A 15264-nucleotide genomic window follows, 5' to 3' on the forward strand; every position below is an offset into this window, starting at 1 on the left:
ATGTTCAGTGTTTATTTATGTTCCAAGGTTTAAGTAAGTAAATCACTGAAAAAGAAGAAAGTTTGCCGTCGAGTGTTGTGCTTCCCGTTTCTGTTTTGAGTATCCAGAACTTTCCTTTTCAACTTAAACGTTCCACACTTCCACCATTGCTTCCTGTTTTCAGTTCTTAGTTCTTACAACCCAAAATCCCCCCTTAAAATTAAGTTTTTAATGCAATCTTTGGTGTCGTATTTCTCTTGATTTGTGTTGCAGAATTTGTCTTTCACTTTCTTTGATTCGTTTACCTGTGAGTTTATTGTTTCTCAATCCATAAAACCCACCAAAAAAAGAAAAAAAATTCTTATATTTTGAAACCGATCGTAGCATTAAATCTGTCAATCGTATTTTGTTTTGGTTCGGAGTTGTTTTTTATTTCACTCTTGTAATCTTGTTTTTACTCCCAGCTACTCTTTCGTCTGTTCTTCAGTTGATTTTGAAAAAGAAAAAAAAAAGCGTCTTTCCTTTTTGCTCTTTCAACTTTTTCTTGAGTTTATTGTAATTTTGTTTGAGTCGTCTTTTACATCCCTTTGTTTTTTACTTTTTAGTTTACTCCTACTTACATTTTCGTCTGTTCTTCTTCCGTTGTTTTTGAAAGAAAAAAGAAAAAGAAAAAGAAAAAGAAAAAGCGTCTTTCTTTTTGGCTCTTTCACTTCTTGGAGCTTATTTAACATTGTCCATTTTCCCACTGCAGTGTTTATATTACACGTTTTAGCATATCCCTCCGAAAAAAGAAGAAAAGTTTGCTGCTTTTGGTTTTGTTTCCTGTCTGTTTTTAGTGTTCATAACTTTCCCTTTTAACTTCTCTGCTCCTTTGTTGCTTCTTTTTATTCAGTTCTTACTACCCAAAATCCCCTCTTTAAAAAAAAAAAAAACTTTGGTGATTTTGTTCTCTCTTGATTTGCGTTGTAAAATTTGTGTTCCACTCTCTTTGTGTCTTTTACCCGTGAGTAATATCGTTTCTCAGTTCATAAAACCCATAAAACAAAACAAAAAAAAAAGACGACAAAAAGAAAACTTATATTTGGAATTTGGCAATCATTTTGTTTTTGTATTGGTTCGGAGTTGTGGTCAGTGAAAGTTGTTTGGCCTTTTGCTTTAAAAAGTCTTCATTGCTGCTGCCTTGTGTCGATTCATTTTACATCCCCTTATTTTGTTTTAAATTCCAGTAAGTGTTTCATTTGCTATTCTTAAAAAAAAAAAAAAAAAGAAAAAAACAGGAAAAGAAGAGTGTCTTTCTTTTTTCTCTTTCAGCTTCAAGAAACGATAAGTTATTGCATTTTTATTTGTCAGTGGTTTTGGGGTTCGGTGAAGGAACTAGAAAAAGGAATCCCTAAATCAGGACCAAGTCATCAGAGGTAACATATTTCTTTCTTTTTTTTTTTTTTTTGAATATAATTTTAGGTGGTGTTTAAAGCTGTTTCTGGATGGCAAAGTTCTTAGTTTCTTGACCAGAGTTTTGATGCACGACTTCAATAATTATAAAGTGATTCCTTTTTTTTTAGATTTTATATATTTAAATGTTTTTTTTCTAATCCAATCCATTAACCTTTACTATTAATTCATTTGTTATTTTTAGTGGTGAATAAAAATATTAAATAATAAATATTTTTATTTAATTTTAACATTAGTGAACTCTTAATTATTAACTAAAATGATTACTCTACTTTAACATTACAAAAAAAGGAAAATTATTTCTCTCTGTATCTCTAGAACACATGGTCCCTCTTAAGTCTTAATCTCTTACTGGTCTGGGTGAATGGCAGGGATGACAATACTATTAAAATTTAAAACTCACGGTACCATTTGTTCCTATTTGTTCAAGACGAATAATTATTGTTCTGGTATGAGATAGATTTGTGCGGAATGGGACGGGTCAAGATTAAATTTAGATAATACTTATCGCAGCATATAATATATATATAATAATTAATAAAAAAATTAATAATATTTTATTATTTTTAAATTTTTATTTTAATTAATATTATATATGTGATAAAGATTATATAAATTTTAAATTTTAATTTTATTTATTAAATTTTAATAATTATAGGAGCAAAACAAATACCTAAAAAATAGGGCAATTTTCCAAAATAAAATGATTGGATGAAAGCTTTACCAAATTACAACATTTGGAATTTGGTTACCAATTTGCGTTGAATCAATTTATATAGAAACCGTGGGAGCCAACCACGGATTCCAGATGCACATAAACCGTGGGAGGCAGCAGGGTTTTATGAGTTGGAAATGCACAATGTAAACCGTGGTAGGCAGCCACGGTTTACACTTTATTAATGAAAAGCAGAAACCGCTGGTGGTAGCCACGGTTTATGAAGAAGAAAAAGCATAAACCGTGGCTGGCAACCACGGTTTATGAAGGGCATTCAATGATCATAAAACCTTGTAACCTAGCACGGTTTATGTATAATGAAAATCTATATATATTCGAGTGAGAATGTAGTTGCTGAGGAGATCATTATCACAATGTCAAGTGAGGGAGAGAGTGTTCTTGTCTTAGTGCATTGCTCTGGAAAAATTAAAAAAAGCAAAAAATATGGTGTGAAGTTCACTGATAGAGAACCGTTGAGTGTATTTGTTAGTTCGTCAAACAGTTTGTCAGATTTGAAGAGCACCATCTTGCAGAAGCTTGGAGTTTTTGGGAGCAAGGTTGTGAAGAAGATCTTCTACAAGATTCCCATCGCTGTAGTTTCCAGCGGTGTGATGTATGATACATTCGTGTTAGGGGCTGACGAAGATATTAGGGTTCTATTTCATTGCGTGAGGAGTTTTCCTGAGCTCAGAATACACGAGTTGTATGCGAAGTTGGAGGTAACTCTGGATAGTTCTGGGGCATCGAATCCTGTTCATAGCTCGACTGCCGCTGGCGGTGCGTCTTGCTCGGCGCCAGCAAACCGGTTTTCTGTTCCGCAGGTTGCCTCTCCTTCTTTTGCGGCTGATCTGGTACCAGCGGTTGCAGTTCCAACTGCACGTTCCCCTAATGAAGGGGTCCTGCAACAGGCATTTCTGGGGGAATCAGGTCGTGCCACAGATGATGAACATCAAGAAATCGGGGTACCTGATCGAGTAGAGAATGCAATGCGGGACGATGACTCTGGCGAGGAGCCTGTAAATATATTTGGGGACAGCGACGATGACACTGGTGCCAATCCAGAAGCACAAGAAGGTCCTTCAAGTTCCGGCACACAGCATTACCCTCCACACTTCTCGACGTTAAACTTGGAGGCTCTGGGTGAACATACGGCCGGAGTTGCTACAGTAGGTGGTTCGTCAACCGAATTTCAGATTGGGCAATCCTTCCAGAGTAAAGAAGAAGCTGTTCTTAGTGTGAAGGACTACAGCATCCGTCGAGGTGTTGAGTACCGAGTGATGGAATCGGACCATTTGAAGTATCATGGAAGGTGCAAGGATTTCGGCAAAAGTTGTAGTTGGCTGATTCGGATTTCGCTCCGTGCACGGAAGGGAACTTGGGAGGTTAGGAGGTACAACGGTCCGCACACTTGCTTAGCAACATCTGTTTCCAGTGATCACCGTCAGCTTGATTACCACGTTATCTGTGCGAGGATTTTTCCGTTGGTTAGTGCGGATGCTGCAGTACCGATCAAGGTCTTGCAACAAGCGACTGAAGCTGATTACGGCTTCAAACCCAGTTACCGGAAGGTTTGGAAAGCAAAACAGAAGGCAGTTGCACAAATATATGGAGACTGGGAAGAGTCTTATGCCGAATTGCCACGTTGGATGCTAGGCGTGGAGTTGACGATGCCCGGGACAGTTACTGTGTTGCAGACGTCTCCTGTTATAGTTGGGGACCAGATTGATGAGTCAACAGTGTACTTTCACCGTCTGTTCTGGACATTTCCACCTTGCGTTGAGGCCTTCCAACATTGCAAGCCGCTTGTGAGTATTGATGGTACCCACTTGTACGGCAAATATGGAGGCACCTTACTGCTGGCGATTGCACAGGATGGGAACTCAAACATCCTCCCCATAGCATTCGCCCTTGTGGAGGGAGAAAATGCCGAGTCATGGGCATTTTTCTTGTCCAACTTGAGAAGGCACGTGACTCCACAGGAGGGTATCCTTGTTATCTCGGATAGGCACAACGGTATCAAGTCTGCACTAGAGGATCCCGTGAATGGTTGGCTGCCCCCACGTGCTTATCGGGCGTACTGTATCCGCCATGTGGCAGCAAATTTCAGCCTTTCTTTCAAAGGTAAAGATGCGAGAAGAATGCTGGTTAATGCTGCGTACGCAAAAACTGAGGCGGAGTTCTATTACTGGTTCGACATCATGCGTACAGAGAATCCGGCAATGTGTGATTGGGCGAACCGGATGGAGTATGAGAAGTGGACGCAACACCAGGATAGCGGTAGACGGTTCGGGCACATGACAACAAACATCAGTGAATGTGTGAACTCCGTCTTGAAGGGAACTCGCAACCTCCCGGTCACGTCGTTGGTTAAGTCCACATACGGAAGGCTTGCTGAGCTATTCGTTATCCGGGGACAAACAGCAGAGGCGCAACTTGGAGCTGGACAAGAGTTTTGTCAGGCATTCGTCAAGGGTATTGAAAGGAACATAAGAGAGTCAAGGTGCTTCACCGTCACGTTGTACGACAGGCACCAGTCGGAGTACACGGTTGCTGAGACTACACCGACTGGAAACTTCTCCTTGGGTAGCTACAGGGTCTCGCTGAAGGATCACACATGTGATTGTGGGTACTTTCAGGCCCTCCATTATCCATGCTGTCACGCCATTGCTTGTTGCGCCCACTCCCGGCTTAATTGGGCAGCATATGTGCATGAGGTGTATCGTATGAGTGAGGTGTTCAAAGTTTACAGTAACGGGTTTGTCCCGCCCATACCAGAAGGGCTATGGCCACCATATGCCGGGCCTACTATCATTCCTGATCCTAACATGAGGCGAGCCAGGGAAGGTCGGCCGAAGGCAACTAGGATCCGTGGTCCCATGGATCGATCTGCTGAGAACCAGCCCAAGCGCTGTGGGCTCTGTCGACAGCCAGGTCACACGCGGAGGAACTGTGGCCAGCGAAGAGATACTGCTGGCGGGGATCATTAGGTTGTATTATTTAGGTTGATGCTGGGTTATCAATGTATGTTTAATTTCAGTCTTATAAGTAGCATTGTTGTTATTCACATGTTTATGTATCGTCCTGTAAGAATATTTGTTTCTTGACTTGGTATATTAAGAAAGCCTAATTTAGTGTTAATGTCGTTGTATTGTTTAGACAAATAAAGTAGAAACGACTACATCATTAATCATACTTAATAGTAGGATACATCAATTTAAGATACAACACCAGAAAGCATAACAAATGTTTAAACATTAATCCAAGTACATAACGAAAGAAAGGACATAGACAAATGGGACATACATAGCTAACTAATCAGAGTCCTCGATCGTGTCACTGTCGTCATCCTGCAACTCACCAATAAGGTGACCTCCAGTGCCGCATAAAGGAGCACGACGAGCCCTCCGTGGTCTCTCATCCACCTGTGCCACCTGTGCCTGTGGCGGAACTACGCTGAAAGCCGAAGCTGGGGTACCTCCCAACGCGAACCATGGGTCCAACGGTGAAGGCGCAGGCTCGTTCAGGTCAACCGGCAAACCTGGCTGTACATCCTGAACATGTGGCTGGTGCTCGGCAAACTGTGAATGTCCCTCATCCATCTGTGGCCTATAATGAGTGCCATCATCCTCTCCCAAGATGTCTGCTATATCTCTGAAGAACTCTGACTGACTCACAGGATCATCAATGTCCATACCGACGGCCGCCGTAGTAAAGTCGGCGAACATCTGAGAAGAACCCCCCACCTCGTACGTACCCTGATCCATCCCAGTGCCCACAACACCAATGTCCTCACCAACAACATCCTGACCACTGTGATACTCTCCAGATGGTGCTCTACCACGGGCACGTCCACCACCATCCCGCTGACCATGTCGTCTGGCCCTACGTCTCGGAACACGATGATCAATATCACCTCCCTGACCACCAACACCCTGCCCCCCATCTAACTGGTCGGCCAGCCATCGCCACTCTCGATCCGTAGTACGTGTGCCGATACGCCTACGCCTGTCCACGCGGCGGTTGTCCGGTCTGTCGACAACCTGCACCATAGGAGGTGCCTGCGATGACCCTCTATGACGAGCCTCCTCAGTCAACACAATAGGCCTGGGATCCTGAAATGCAACCTCTGGGGATAGAAATCGGTGCGCCACACGACACCACCAGTCCAGGTACTCAGCTGATGGCCCAGGATCAGCAACTCGGTCAACGGGTAAAACTGAGGCATGCCGATCCTGCCAATGCTCATGCCACTCCCGATAATATGAGGGGAAACACCTATCTCCACCCCTGCCGTCCTTCGCATGAAGCCAGTCTATGTTAAGCGGCAAACGAGGGAGATGCTGAACCCCGCCGAACTGAGGCATAACCCTATCCACCTGGTGCCACTCAATCGCAGCAAAATAAATGAGACTGGTAACTGCCGTCCATAGCCTGCGGTGCTGGTCTAGTAGTATCTCTGGATGAACAATAGCTGCGACATCCGGAGTGGAATAGGGCTCCCACACGATCTACATCACGTAATGAAACTTTACGTAAAACAAATTCTATAACAGGCAAAACATAACTGAATGAACTACAAGTAAATTACTCACATCATGCACACGCAATCTATCCAAAGAAAGGCGTGCAGCCACCACTCTCTGATCTACTGCATCGTTCCTCGGTAGATACTGAGCCCACCTACAAGTTCAATTAAAAGAATGTCATAACATCTAATGGGACATGTAAATGAACAATTTCAAACTCTAGCATCATATTTCTTTACCTGGATGCAAGTGGAAACCCGAATATGTTGAAATCACTTGGCCTCAGACAAGGAAATCTCCAGAAGATCCAAGACTGTAGAAGCTGAAGTGGCCCAGCCAAGTTGACAACATTTCTGTTTGTTCCACGACAAAGACATCTGTACAACCACGCCAGCGCGGCCGAGCCCCAGCTATATCTACCCAAGTCATCCAACGATGCCACATAAGGCAACCAGCGAAGGTGGACACGGTTGGCGTTCTTGTCCGCAAACAGCTGAGATGACAACAGCATCATAATATAGGCCCTCGCGTATATACGCACGATGTCCTCAGTAGCATCTGCTGGCAAAACCCGAAACCGCTCATGGAACCATGTGTAGCACACTGTCATCTGCTTCACTTTATTCTGCGGAGGTAACTCCCCAAACAGCTCACGGAACCACACCCATGCCGGTCTTCCATTTTCCATGAAATTCTCAAACTCACTAAGGCACCCACTCACAGGCTCACCATCAATCGGTAAACCCAGCTGATAGGCCACGTCCTCCAAGGTGACCGTACACTCCCCAAAGGGCATGTGAAATGTGTGGGTCTCAGGACGCCACCTCTCAATGAATGCGCTAAGTAGAGGCTCATCAACCCAGAACCACTGACTGTTCAGCCTAGCCAAGTGATATAAGCCCGCCGTCTCTAGATACGGTATGATACGCTCGTGTAAAGGCATATTCTGTTGTCTTCTCACACCACTAATAACCCTAGCAGGCTGTAAAAAGAAAGATAGCGAACTCTCAACAGACAACAACAGCAACAATTTACAGTAATATCAATAAAAAACCCTAAGCATAACAATAATAGAGAAAATAACACTAACAATACTACTAACACGTAAACCTAAAAAATTATTTCTGCCAACAATATAAATTACAAATTCAATAAATATAAAATACTCACTATCATGATAACAGCAAAAAATTCTATTATAACTGTTAAAATATTAATTTAACATTTACCATTAATGATAAGAACATTAAACAAAAAATAATAATAAAAAGCCGGTTTAACCAACCTCTTGGTCGATAAATCCAGCCACATGCGCAACGCGGTTTAACCGGTACATCCGGTCTTCTTCTTTCATCGGTTCTCCACTAAACCGGTTCAACTTCTCAAACCAGCAACTTAACAAAAAAAAATTTTTTTTCCTCTCTCACCCACCAACCTTCCCCTCACTCACAAAACTCACAAATGATCCGCCCTCACCAGCCACGGCTTTGCTATTTATACTACTCACTCATAAACCGTGGCTGCCTCTAGTGGTTTATGTTCGAAAGCATTTACTCATAAACCGTGGCTGCCTACCACGGTTTATGCTTCACATTCTCTTCACGTAAACCGTGGCTGCCTACCACGGTTTACATACAAAATGGTTTGATCATAAAACCTCCCTACCTCCCACAGTTTATGTGCATTTGGAATCCGTGGTTGGCTCCCACGGTTTCTATATAAATTGATTCAACGCAAAATGGTAACCAAATTTTAATTGTTGTAATTTGGTAAAGCTTACATCCAATCATTTTAATTTGGTAAATTGCCCTAAAAAATATATTAGAATTTAAGTTTTTACTGTCTATCAATAAAACTTGATAAGACAAGTTTTATGTAAGTTATTGTAAGTTTTATTTATTAAATCCACCCCTTTTACCACCGCTAGTGAATGGTTGGAGGGAATCTTGCATTATTTGTTTTTTTTCCCTGTAATAAATCATTAGGGGTATTTTTTAAAATAAAAGTTATGGTAAAATTTTTTATATGCCAATAAAAATAAAAATAATTTTTAATAAAATTTATTAAATCAGTATTTTTTTTGAATTCATAAATAATATGTTCTTTAAAAATTTATGAAATGAAGAGTTTAAATAATATTTAAATTTTTTATATCACGAATATTTAAAGTACATATAAAAAATTAAAAATACAATCTTTTATAAATTTAAACTAAAATCCAATCATTTTTATTTTTGATATTTTATTTGAATATAAAAATTATCGACATTTATGTTCCATAAACTATTAAATTTTGTTAAGGTTTTCAAGTTCGTGCAGCATGGTAATTTATCCATGGCTACAGAACAAAATATTTATGCACTAGAATTTGTAGGGTAAATTGGTAAAATCCTAAAATGGTACGGGAAAGTGTATATCATTGACAAAAATATTCCATGAAATACGAATGATAAATAAACTGTTAATTTGAAATTAACAAAAAAAAATTAATAAATATTATAATTTTTATAATTGATAAAAAAATTTGTATTTAACAAAAATTAATCTATTTAATCTGAATTTTTGTGACAATAAAAAATAAATATTTAGGTGTCCAAAAAAAATGGAGCAATTTGATTTTTAAATTTTTTATTTTTAGAAAAACTGGGTCATTCATTATAAAATGTTTTTTTTTTAAATCAAGTGATATAAAATTATTAAATTTAAAGGTAAAAAATTTTTATTTTTCTAATAATATTTGTAAAAAATTATATCAAAATTTGATTTCTAAAGTCTGATTTTTTTATAAATAAATAAATTAAATATTTTATTTACTAATATATGTAATTTGAGGAGTATTTATCTAAGATAACATTTTAAAAAATATAACTTAGTATAATTATATATATTGATTTTGTTTACATTATAAACGAGTAAACGAGATATGTAGTATGATTTAAAAATACAAATATTATATAAATTATATATATTTATAAATAAATTATTTGATTTATTTATTTATAAAAACCCTAAAATCTTTATTTAAAATATATTTAATATTTAATTTTTTTAGTCACATTTTTAAATCTTTTATAATTTATTTATCATTTGCATTTTTTAAAATTATTTTTTGTGAATTATGTAAATTAAGTAAATTTTTGGATACTATTTTATAGTTTACTAAAAATCATAAAGTCTTTTTGCTTTTGGTTGCAGATTATTGGCTTCTAATTTTGACTCCTTTCATCTATATCGCCAGAGAACTGTGTTGAAATACCTGTAAGATAGCTCTTATTTATCAATATTCTTTTCTTCTATTATCGAAATAGATTTAAGAATAAATTACCATTTTTCAACCTCTTATATTGATTCTTTTAATGCAACAGACAGAAAAGTGAGTCTTGAATTGTTCGGTACTTCGGTCTTCCAAACAAATAAAAAATAATAGAAACTGGTTCCTCTTGGTTTCCCGGTCACAACACCAATTACCATAATAGAAGGTAATGGTTTTTTTTATCATCTGTATGTTTAGCTTAAATCACCATCATTATATCGTTTTATAACGTAATTATCTGATATCTATTATGTTGTGTCAAATATATCTTAAGTAAATTTGTTTGATGTGTATAATTAATTTTGTGATGATATTTTTTTGTCTAAAATAATTTAACGTGGAAGTATTATACTAAAATTCTCATTCTCACTTTTCACATAACAATAAAAAATAAATTTGTGTGCTCATCAGGATTCTAAAAGTCAAATATGTTATCCAACTGTTTTAGTTATTAGTTATTAATTTAGAGATTTATATTTGTAATATAATTAGAATAATAAAATTATAATAAAATAATTTATAAAATTACAAACAAATATAAAAAATATAAAAATAATTTAATATAAATCTTAAAAATACATGACTAATGTAAATATACAAACAAGTAACATAATAGTATAATACCAAAATTAAATAAATTAACAATTAATTCAATTGTGTATCACAACAACAATAGACAACAACAACACAAATTAAAAACTAAACGTCCAAAGAAACTCAACAGTAATTTCAAAACACTCAATAACAGTAAAAGGATGCTTGGAAACGTTCGAAAAAGAGAGAAAAGCACCAGAGAGGGACTACTGGCAATGAAGCAAAAAAGTAACAAAGACGAGGATGCTTGGAAGCACGACGACAGGAATCAACAACTGCGTAAGTCAAAATGGTGAAAACTCAATGTGAGAAGCAACTGAACAACGTGAGAGGGAGAAGCGGGGAGGATGACAAATTGAGATACTAAGAAATTAGAGTCTGACTAATTGTTCTCACTAACTCCCAAACCAGGGACGTGAGACAGAGCATTACAAACAAATATCAGTTAAACAATATCACTTGCAAAATCGAACTAAACCAACACCAAGCCGATTAGACCCTAAGGCTCAGCCTTGCCAACAAAAGAACCAAGCAGGGGACATAGAAAACAAACATAAAACAACAACTTAGGTACAAACAATCATCACCCACACTATCTAATGAAGCATGAGAAAACACTACTATAGTGAACAATTTTCAGCTTCATATCTTATCCAAGTTAAATTCTTCCCCTTTGATTATAAAGTTATGTCTAGCACGCCAAATGCACCAAATAACAATAAACAAATACTATCATCCATGCTTCCTTATCCTCCTTCTTACGTTGCCTACCCATCCATGCATTATAGTCAACCCAAATCAACAATAAAAAAATACTATCATCCCTTTCCTCCCGAGATGTATTAATTCCTTCCAAAGACTTTTATTCCTTAATAAAGCCACTTACCGCCACCCACCTTCCTTTCATGATATGTGTGTTTTCAATAAAATCCTCCCTCCATATACACAACAAGCCTCTACCTTGGTCCATCCTACATTCCTCCCACCCCAATATTTTCAACAAATCTCTTATCCACCGCATCTTTTTTATTTTCAATAAGGCCAATAAAGTCCAACTTATTCTTCCTACAAACTATATTCACCATGACACCATTTCAATCATCCCTCTCCCCTCTAACACTCTAATATTGATGATAATGCTAGAAAGGGGTTGAATTAAGTTAGTTTTAAAATTGAAGTTCTTTGTTCTGTCTTTGCGAAAATAGATTATGCTGGAGATTTTTTTTTTTGTTTTATCTCTAAAACCAGAACAGGGAAGAAGAGAATCAGACAATCATGTATTTTAGTTCGGTTTCTTTGTGCAATGAAACCTACATTCAATCTCCATCACAACCATGGTGTAATTTTTACTATAATCAAACTGATTACATATACCAATACTAATGAATTACAACCTAATTCATCTAGCATCAACCACTAAACTTCTAACCAAGCCTAGTCACTACCAAGTGCTATCTCAGCTTGACTAAGGAAAACAACCACCAAGTATTATCCCAACTTGACAAGGGGAATCAATCCTAGTTCAACAATAACCAAATACATAATTTTTTTTTTTTTGTCTTTTTTAATGTATCTCTCTTGCATTTTTTCTCTCATGCCGTTTTAATTTTTCATCTTACCATGATTTACCTGTTTCTCAATTACAGGAAGATAAACATCAGATAGTCATAACAATGAAATCTAAAATAAAGTACAAAATTAAAGGAAAATGATTCTACATGTATGAGATGGCCTGTTGTAGCCGTCTTCCTTGGCATGCATTGCTTTTTCATTTTGTTCCATCACTTCTGGTGTCTTTGTAGCTGCTCCACTAACCTTTATTGTTCATACATTTTATTTTTGTTCTACCAACTTCTGATTTTTTTATCCTTTGCTGTCCTTAGTATTGTTGTCCATGTTGTCTCTTGTTCATCATAATGTTGTCAAATATCTCATTTTTTTTTCTCTCTCTTAGCAAATGCAGAACCTTCTCTTTTTATATCTTGATTCCTATTTTTCTTCATATGCATTGGACTGATGCTTTTATTTTTGCATTGTAAAAGTTTGCTGAAGCAACATGAGGTGGGTTGAGATGAATATATTTGGCCTGCAATACTCATTAATCCATTATCGCACTTTTGGACTTTTAACCCAATAACAATGTTTGTCATTATATTATCAACTCAAAATTAATTCTAACTCAACAATCTCTTTCTTGATGACAAATATGATAAAAGAGGATAAATAAAATTAATTTAAATGGAGTAAAAACATTTCACTTTGATGATCATTTGAACTGAGTTAGAATGTGAAGTACTTTCTCTCAATGTTAGCATTTCTCCCCCTTAATCATGGTTTCTTTTTAAAATAGAGAATGCTCAAAACAACCAAAAACCATCACCAAAGAAATATAGCATAGCAAAAATAGCACAGAACAAAAAATTATTTAACACAAGTACAATTATGCAAAGGATGCAGCAAATTTAACAATGAACACTTCATGCAAAGAGCATCAAAGGACTCATAATAGATTTCTTTTCTTTTCTCCCCTTTTTGTCATCAAAGAAGAAAAACAAAAAACCTGCAAAAAATTGTTAGAGGATAATAAAAGTAGTCATAAGAAGTAGTCAAAGTAAAGTATTAAAGTATTTACAATCATCCAACATAAACAAAATAAAGAAAGTCTAAAAAGTCTCTAAACAAAATTAGAGAAAATTTGAAGTGTCTAGATTAGAGATAAGATAATTTAGGCATTAGAGTTGGAGTCATCCAAGGCATCATCATTCTCATTGTCAATAGTATTGGAACCAATTTCAATATCTTCAACAAAGTTTTAGAGAATGTAAATGCGGCCTTTGATCTTCTTGAGTGCAGTTTTCGCCATTTCTTCAGCTTTCTTTCAGCCCCAAAGTTAACCAGAAGATCAGACAGGTTCACAAATTCTTGAAGTACATCATTTATTATGCCTGTTAAAATCTGAATTTTGGCAGAGTTTGATTTCAAAACCAATGGTACAGGACATTGTTCATGATCTTTAGTCTTCTCATCAGTGCTGCATGCTTGCTTGCAGTTCTTTTTACTGCACCAACCCCTTTTATAAAAGTTATACTATCGAGAGATTTTGGCACCAAAATCAACATTATAATATTAAAAAATTTTAGTGAGTAGCATAGCGTAAGGTAAAGAAATTTTAGAATGAACACAGTCATGCATATGCCTTAACAAGAGATAAGCAAATGAAATGGGAATTTTAGAAAAAAAAAAAACATAACCAATGCATCGCAGAATGAAACAGGCTAAAAAGAGCCATTTTGAGGTAGGATAATGTGATTCACAATCTTGTGCAACTGGGCACGAACTGGTCTAAGTGATTTGTGAGTGGGAGTGGTACCCTCAAGAAGAGGAATATTGACACAGATAGTGCCTAGGGCTTCAAAGTAGGACATATTCGGAGACTCATCCCACTTTCCAATGATAAACACATTGATGTCTCGTTGTTGGTAATCTAGGACTTTACTAAGATGATATTTGTCAAGAATAATGGTACAACCCATAACAAAAGAAGTAATCATCTCTTCTTTGTAGGACATGTTACTGTAGAATTATCTCACAAAATCAGAGTAGACCTTTTGTACGAATGGAAAAGATGGGAATTCATCCTTAAAAAATGGGGTGTATGAGTGGAGAGAAGTGTGAGAGATGGTGCATGTAATGCTGCATTAATATAGACTGAGTAGTGCAAAGGTCTTAACTTAAAAAAATTGTAAATATTTAAAAAAAAAATTGTTTTTCAGCTGTAACCACAAGTACATGCAGCACACCGTGCATAAGGAAAATGCATTTAGTTAAATAAAATTAATGTAAAAAAAAATTAAATGCAGTTCAAAAACTGTACCAACAAAATCAGACAATCATGACCCATTTTTAAACGAAGAAGCGAACACAAAGGGTCCACAAGATTAAAAATGTCCACTGAGTTCCAAATAGCCAACTTAGATAATTAAATCCACTCATTATCTGTTCAAAATTATTCATAGCGACCTATGAGATAAAAACACTGAATCAGAGCATTAGAATGATAAAAAAAATGAGAAGAATTAATAATACCTAAAGCAGTACGCAATTTGTAGAATCTCTCTTCAATAAATGGTTTGGTAAAAATATTAGTTAGCTGATTTTTGTGATTTAACAAATTGAATATCTAAATTTTTATTTAACAAATTGAATATCTAAATTTTTATTTTACACATGTTTTCTAATAGAATGAAATCCAAATCTAATGTACTTAGTTCTAGAGTGCAAAGCAGAATTTTTTAAAATGTTTATAGCACTTATATTGTCACAAAGTAATGAAACATTAGAAGTATTCAGCTTGTAATCAGCCAACTGTATTTTCAACCATAATAATTAAGAGCAACATGAAGAGGCTGTAATGTACTTAGTTTCGACAGTGAACAAGGCAACTTGCCTTTTGCTTGACCACATGTGCTTCTTCTATTAACTCGATTCCCAACAAAATCTACATCGCAATAATTCACTAATAGAAAAAAATCAATTTTTAGATACCACAACCCATAATTAGTGTTACCAAGCATATATCTAATGATTTTTTTTTTATTGTTGAGAGATGAGATTTGTTGGACTTTAATTGGAATTTTAAGCATATACTAACACTTTAAATGATATCATGCCTTGAAGATGTAAGA

At 36.3% G+C, this 15264-nt stretch overlaps 1 protein-coding gene across 1 annotated transcript in view; it reads left to right on the forward strand.

Moving 5' to 3' along the window:
• LOC112727719 (retrovirus-related Pol polyprotein from transposon TNT 1-94) overlaps positions 1-15264 on the forward strand; it is a 23145-nt gene continuing 7881 nt past the window's right edge. Inside the window, exons 1-4 of the mRNA XM_025777595.3 lie at positions 1-1204; positions 1330-1394; positions 9868-9930; positions 10038-10151. The gene's annotated coding sequence lies outside the window, so the exon portion shown is untranslated. The remainder of the gene's footprint in view (positions 1205-1329; positions 1395-9867; positions 9931-10037; positions 10152-15264) is intronic.

This window comes from Arachis hypogaea, chromosome 12 (assembly GCF_003086295.3).
Source record: "Arachis hypogaea cultivar Tifrunner chromosome 12, arahy.Tifrunner.gnm2.J5K5, whole genome shotgun sequence".
Lineage (NCBI taxonomy): Eukaryota > Viridiplantae > Streptophyta > Magnoliopsida > Fabales > Fabaceae > Arachis > Arachis hypogaea.